This window comes from Pyxicephalus adspersus, chromosome 6, assembly GCF_032062135.1.
Source record: "Pyxicephalus adspersus chromosome 6, UCB_Pads_2.0, whole genome shotgun sequence".
Classification (NCBI taxonomy): Eukaryota; Metazoa; Chordata; class Amphibia; order Anura; family Pyxicephalidae; genus Pyxicephalus; species Pyxicephalus adspersus.
Window position 1 is genome coordinate 99,152,797 of NC_092863.1, and position 6,850 is coordinate 99,159,646.

At 45.2% G+C, this 6,850-nt stretch overlaps 1 protein-coding gene across 1 annotated transcript in view; it reads left to right on the forward strand.

The window, feature by feature from the left end:
• The first annotated feature begins 370 nt into the window (after positions 1-370).
• CTIF (cap binding complex dependent translation initiation factor) overlaps positions 371-6,850 on the forward strand; it is a 145,043-nt gene continuing 138,563 nt past the window's right edge. The window contains exon 1 of the mRNA XM_072416726.1: positions 371-425. The gene's annotated coding sequence lies outside the window, so the exon portion shown is untranslated. The remainder of the gene's footprint in view (positions 426-6,850) is intronic.

Genomic DNA, 6,850 nt, shown 5'->3' on the forward strand with positions numbered 1-6,850 from the left:
CATTTTTAATTTGTGTGTGTTTGGTATCAATTTACTTAACACCATCTCATTTATTATATTTTACATGACAAATATAGATTTTCTAGTGTTTTATTGATTTTTTTAAATTAAATATATATGTGACTTTTTAAGTCTTGTAGCCCACAGTGATCATCACCACTGGCACTAATGTTGAGTTATCAGCTGTTCAGAAGCACTGACTCCTTTTTTTTACGATTGATCCCACTGACACAGCAGAACAGCCCCTGACAAGCCTCGCCCATTCTCAGGTTGAGGACTACATTTCCCTGCGTGCCCGGCGGCTCCACGTGGTGCGGCTTTGGGTGGTTCTGTGACGTCACAATCGTGCATTCTCTGTCAGGCTGTTACAGTGTCAGTGTGCGGCGGGCGGCCCTTCCGGGCAGCGGCTTCTCCTCTCTCCTGGGGTGAGTGCAGGGTACCATGGAGGGGGTGGGGATGGTGGGGCCCCTGTGGCCCCCGGCTGTGGCAAGCGGTTGCCGTGGCATTGTCCGCTGCCTGGAACTTTCAGGGGCAGGGGGAGGTAAATAAAGAGTACCAGTCAGTCAGCAGTGCTGGAGTTCTGTGTATTGTTCCTGGCAGGGACCTGGCCTTCTCCTGCCATGGTGGGGATGACAGGTACCCTTTTGTGCTATGTGGGGTGGCAGTGCTGGCCCTGTGTTGAGGGGCTGTAGATGTAAAATTGGGGACCCCCATTATTATTAATAAACAGGATTTATATAGCGCCAACATATTACGCAGCGCTGTACAATAAATAGGGATCCCTCAAGGTGTGACCCCCATTATTATTATTATTATTATTAATAAACAGGATTTATATAGCGCCAACATATTACGCAGCGCTGTACAATAAATAGGGATCCCTCAAGGTGTGACCTCTGACCCCCAGTAATGGGGTGTTACCAAACTGGGCCTAGTGACACTGCCGAGGCATTGGTGTGAATGACAGGTACTCTTTCTTGGGGGTCTGGATGTATGCGGGGCCATGTATTCTATGTTATCTGGCCTTGTGGACCCTTTTTGGGCCATATCTTGTGAAAAAGATTAGAAGGTGAAGGGGCCATGTTGATCCTCTGGGTACTTCGGCCTTGCTTTGTGTTCAACAAGATCCTCCAATGCATTTCGTGGGCCAGGAATCCCTTCATCAGGGCCGGAATTCTTTAAAAATATTCTGCATTGCCTGTCCCAGCTCAATGAAGACCTGGAGACCTCGAAATGCGATGGAGCATCTTAAATACAAAGCAAAGTCCTAAGGTCACAAGCTCCACCCTACAGCCCAATGACCAATGAGCTTCCTGGTCCCCACGCGATTCGCTCATTATGGCCATGTACTTGTTGTGAAAGCAATCACTGATATCGTGTTGTGATTGGTTGGCTTGGTCCGTCAGAGCGAAATGACAGGTACTCACCCTTCTACAATACACTGGCAGCCTATGGGTACTGCAAAGCTATTGGTCAATGTTACATAATATCATGTGACCTTGGGTTGCATGTGACCGGTACCCTTTGTAGGGGGATGGGGGGTCTCTGTAGGGCAGACCTTGGTGCTCGGGTTTTGGGTGTCTCATTGTTTGCCCGGATTTAATATTTAACCTGCTGTGGCTGGAAGGGACACGGCGTACTTTGCTTGTGATCATCCTGTGAATTTGTTACGTGAGGAGCTGTGTGCCGCGGTGTTATTCTTGGTTGTAATGAACGGACATGACAGGTACTCTTAGAAGCCTGCCATCCCCTCCCGCTATCCAGAGTGTGCTGGCAGCTCAGACCCCATCAGGCACAGTGCAGTGTCAGGGATGACTTGGTGTTGCAGGAATTACACCGGTGCCGGATGTGCGTTGTCCAGAGGTGCTGGGACTTGTAGTTCTCTGTCTGCCTGACCTATAGTTGCCCCCCGACTGCCCGATGTATTCTGGGATTGCCAGGCATTGGCATGATGAGAGCTCCAGCTGTGATTTGTGGGCTGAAACCGCTGGAGGTGATCGCCAGGACTGGCCGGAACAGCGATGTCAGCCCTCCAAATCCGTGCCAGGGAACTACAGCTCCCAGCATGCCTTGCTGCAAGCACAATAGGAGCTCTGTGATATTTACTTTTTTTTTGTCAATTTATTTTTATTTATTTTTTGCAAAATCTGATTTGTCTCCATGATTGACTTCTGGCAGCGGCTGCTCCTGGTTTAGGGTCCACAACAGGTGTACAGATCCAGGAACTCGGTGCAGGGATGGGGGAACCCTTATAATGGGGACAACAGGGGAACAGAACCAGGTACTTGGCGCAGGATGGGAAAGCCCTCATATTGGGCACAGCAGGGGTACAGAACCATGAACATGGTGCAGGTATTGGAGGGGGGGGGCTTTATAATTGGAACAGCAGGTGTACAGAACCAGGAAATTGGGATGGGGATCTCTGATATTGGGCACAGCAGAGGTGCAAAACAAGGAACTCGGTGCAGGGACAAGCAAGCTCATCAGGGGTACAGAACCAGGTACTTGGTGCAGGATGGGGGAAGCCCTCATATTGGGCACAGCAGGGGTACAGAACCAGGTACTTGGCGCAGGATGGGGGGAGCCCTCATTTTGGGCACAGCAGGGGTTTAGAACCAGGAACTTGGGATCTTTCATATTGGGCACAGATGGCATATGGACCCAGGAACTTAGTGCAGGGGTGGGGGATTACTTATATTGGGTACAGCAAGGGAACAGACCCAAGAACTCAATGCATTGCTGGTGAGAAGCCCTTAAAATGTGCACACGTTTACAAGAATTATTAATATGGTGACAGGTCCTCTTTAAAGCGACCCTGTCACCTTTCCCATGTAGGTCAATGGGACAAGGCTTCCTCCAAAGGCCAGTCATGTGACACTGGTCAGGCTGTGCTTTTGGCTGCTAGACCCAAATGCTGTCACATGGGGTCACGTTCTCCACCAGTCAGTGTTGGGGTGATGGTGTACTGACTATAGGGGGGGTCCAGGGGTTTGGGGGACATTTGCAGAAACACGGTCACTTTACTTTGTATGGGCAGGGAGACTTTCTTTAAAGTCCCAATTCACCTGTACATGACACAAATTCATTGGAACTACAACCCCCAGCATGTCCTGATATGGTTTTCTTGATCAATATAGGTGATCAGTGGCTGCAGATTCTCCCAAATATCTCTCTGATTGCTGTTTTACTGCTCGGCATGGAGCTCAGAATCCCAACACGCTGCAGATCTCACACGGGGCTTTGTAGGTCATTAGTATCTGGAGGACGCTGGGTCCTGGCATTGGCTGAACCCCTGTACACCTAGTTTGTGAATGGTGGCCCCTAATACCACCAGCCAATGGGAGCTGCCGGGAAAAGAGGTTACTAATGGAAATAGGGTTGGAGTTGGACTTCTAGGCTCTCTCCTCCTATCAGCATGCTTCCTGTCAGCACATGAACTGCTTCTTTTCTCTATTCACTGACACTGCAAGAGGTTAATGGCAGGTCGAATGTTGGTATTTACACTGCTTGTATGTACAAATTACATTAAATAATGAATTATTACTTGCAGAGCAGGTCTTTTCTGAGTCTTTTTATGGGCAGCACGGTGGCTCAGTGGTTAGCACTCTGGGCTTTGCACCGCTGGGTCCAGGTTCCAATGTCGGCCAGGACACTATCTGCATGGAGTTTGCAGGTTCCCCCTGTGTCTGCATAGGTTTCCTCCCACATTCCAAAAACATGCAGTTAGGTTGATTGGCTTCCCCCCAAAATTGACCTTAGATAGTATTAACGACATATGACTATGGTAGGACATTAGAATGTGATCCATTTGAGGGACAGCTAGTGACATGACTATGGACTTTGTACAGCGCTGCGTAATATGATGGCGCTATATAAATACTGTGTAATAATATTAATAATCTGCCCATATCCAGGCAAAAATCCAAATTTAACTTTAGATAAAAACACCTAAATCCCCCATTCAGTTCCCTTGCTGTGCTGTTCCTGGGTAGGGACTCTGCTGCAGTTTTCCCCTAGCTGGTCGGTTCCTCTACAGTCCTTTTGTGATGTTTTTGCTGGATGCTGATTGGCGCATTTGGACCTATAAAAGTGTCACTGCCTGCGGTCTGCCGGTGCTTTTCCTTTGCCGCCATCTATAGCAACGCTCATCAGGCCTGATTTATTAAAGCTCTCCAAGGCTGGGGAGGATACACTTTTATCAGTGAAGCTGGGTGATCCAGCAAACTTGGAATGGATCTTGTTCAGGTTTGAAAACATTTGCCAACAAATCGTTAATGACTTTTAAAAAATCGATTCCAGGTTTGCTGAATCACTCGGCTTCACTGATGAAAGTGTATCATTCCCAGCCTCGGAGAGCTTTAATAAATTTATCTTGCATTCTGTATTATATGCACAATATATTTATTTCTACAGTTTATCTTGTGTAATTTTGTTTTTTTTTTTCAATACAATTGTAAATTTTTTTTATGTTTGGTGGATCGGGGAATTTATTTGCATGTTCCGGGTGCGGTTGGTGGTGCCATATCTCTTGTATATCCCTAATGTTCAATGATACTTTTTATTTAGCTAAACTCTTGACAGATTTTAAGGAAATAAATTACAGTGCATGTTGAAGCAATTCACTTACCTTTATTATTATTATTATTATTATTATTATTATTATTAATATTTATAATTATAAACAGGATTTATATAGCGCCAACATATTACACAGTGCTGTACATAAATAGGGGTTGCAAATGACAGACAGATACAGACAGTGATACAGGTGGAGAAGAGGACCCTGCCCCGAAGAGCTTACAATCTAGGAGGTGGGGGAAGTATCACACAATAGGGGGGATATGGAATGGTGGGGAGTGGTGAGAGTTTAGGAGACAGAAGAAGAGTATAAAAAGATGTATTGAGGGCTTTTTTAAATGAGGAGAAAGTAGGAGCTAAGACCATTCCAGAGATTTGGGGCAGAATAATGCAACTGATAAGTCTGAAAGCGTAGGAAGTTAACCGCTCACTAGATCTCTAGAACAGGGGTGTCAAACTCTGGCCCGCAATGTCATTTTTTTTTGGCCCCCAAAGGATTCCTAAATATAAATTGCAGCTGGCCCGCCGCTGCATTGAGATAGCGCTGTTACTATAATTCCTGGCATCACTCGTGTCTATAGACCTGGGGCTCTCTGCCTATGTGTGGCCCCGCATTGGACTGTTGTATAGACGCAGGGAATCGTACTAGCGGTGCTATTTCAGTTTCAAGTTTGGCCCGCGACGTTGGTAAGTTCGTAATTTTGGCCCACTGTGTATTTGAGTTTGACACCCCTGCTCTAGAAGGATCAAAAAAAAAAAAACTTTACATACACCCAAACATTTACATGACTGTGTAATGTTGGTGTTGTTTAAATACTGTTTATTAACATTAATAATGACTATTTTTACTTTAAAGACTGGTATGGGCAGGAGGAGAAGGTACAGTAAATGTCATTCAGCTATTCTGTCTTCTCTGCTACACTACAATTAAACATAGGTGGAGTTCCTCTTAAAAAATGTGAAACAATCAGACATATGAGGAGTCAAACCCAGAATGCAAAAAATATTTGAAGTGGAGCATATTAAAGGGTGCCATCAATGTTTTATAGCTGTGTGTGTGTCCAGTGACGAGACGTCACTTCCTCTGGATTATTCGGCACAGAAGTGGGCACATCTGTCCATCAGGGTAATAAAATCCTGACAGGTATGCAAACTCTTCTACATTCTACCCCAAGCCTAATGTATGTGAAGAATCTCAAAAAGTTTGCACAGCGCTCACAAGACACACTTCCCCTTGCAATGACAACACTGCTGCAAATGTTCAGTTGCGGTCTCGTCCTTCCAGGATTTGAGTACATTCTGGCCGAATCAGCAGAAAATATTACCAAATATATTACAGGTTATTGATCATATGTCACCACAATATCACTGCCTAGAATAACACTTGGGGGCAGTATATAAATGTGATTCCCCCCCTGAAACATTTTTGGGTAGGTCTCCTTCTTTGTTTAAGGTCATGGTGGTAAAGACTGAAGGGGAAACTTGCAGCATTCTGGGATAAATATGTCACATATCCCAGGGTGCTGCACCTTCTGCACATGTCTAATACTGGTCATTATTAATATTATTATTATTATTACACAGTATTTATATAGCGCCATCATATTACGCAGCGCTGTACAGAGTTCAGTCATGTCACTAACTGCCCTCAAAGGAGCAACGATGAGCACTGGAAATGAAGGAAGCCGACATGGCGAGGGACTCTGCGAATAAATCAAGAGTTTGTCACAAAGTAATCCTTCCAAAGTTCTTGTCCATTTACCTTTCTGAAATATACCCCCCAGCCGCTCCCTTCCTTCCCCCAATGACCTGCATAATATGTTGGCGCTATATAAAACCTCTTTATTAATAATAGTTCTTAGATCTTTTGGTGGACTACAGAACAACCCCCTCCAGGTATGGAGATGAGGGTGATATTTATTTTTAATGCTAGGCTGACAACATACTTCCTTTACGAAGCCACGATTAGGGAATGTTGTCACTCACTGGGTGTTTTTGGCAGGATCACTAGGTAAAGATAAAGGGAAGAAAATGAGTGCTTTTACATTTCAAGGCCTGGCAACATATTTTATATAAAATACTTTGTAACTTGTCATTATCTCAACACTTCCCTCTGGAGAATCCATCAGATGGATAATGATGTCGGTGTCTCCTCTGGAGGATCTATCAGATGGATATTGATGTCTTCTATGGATGATCCATCGAATGGATATTGAGGTCCCCCCTGGAGGATCTATCGGATGGATATTGATGTCTCCTCTGGAGGATCTAT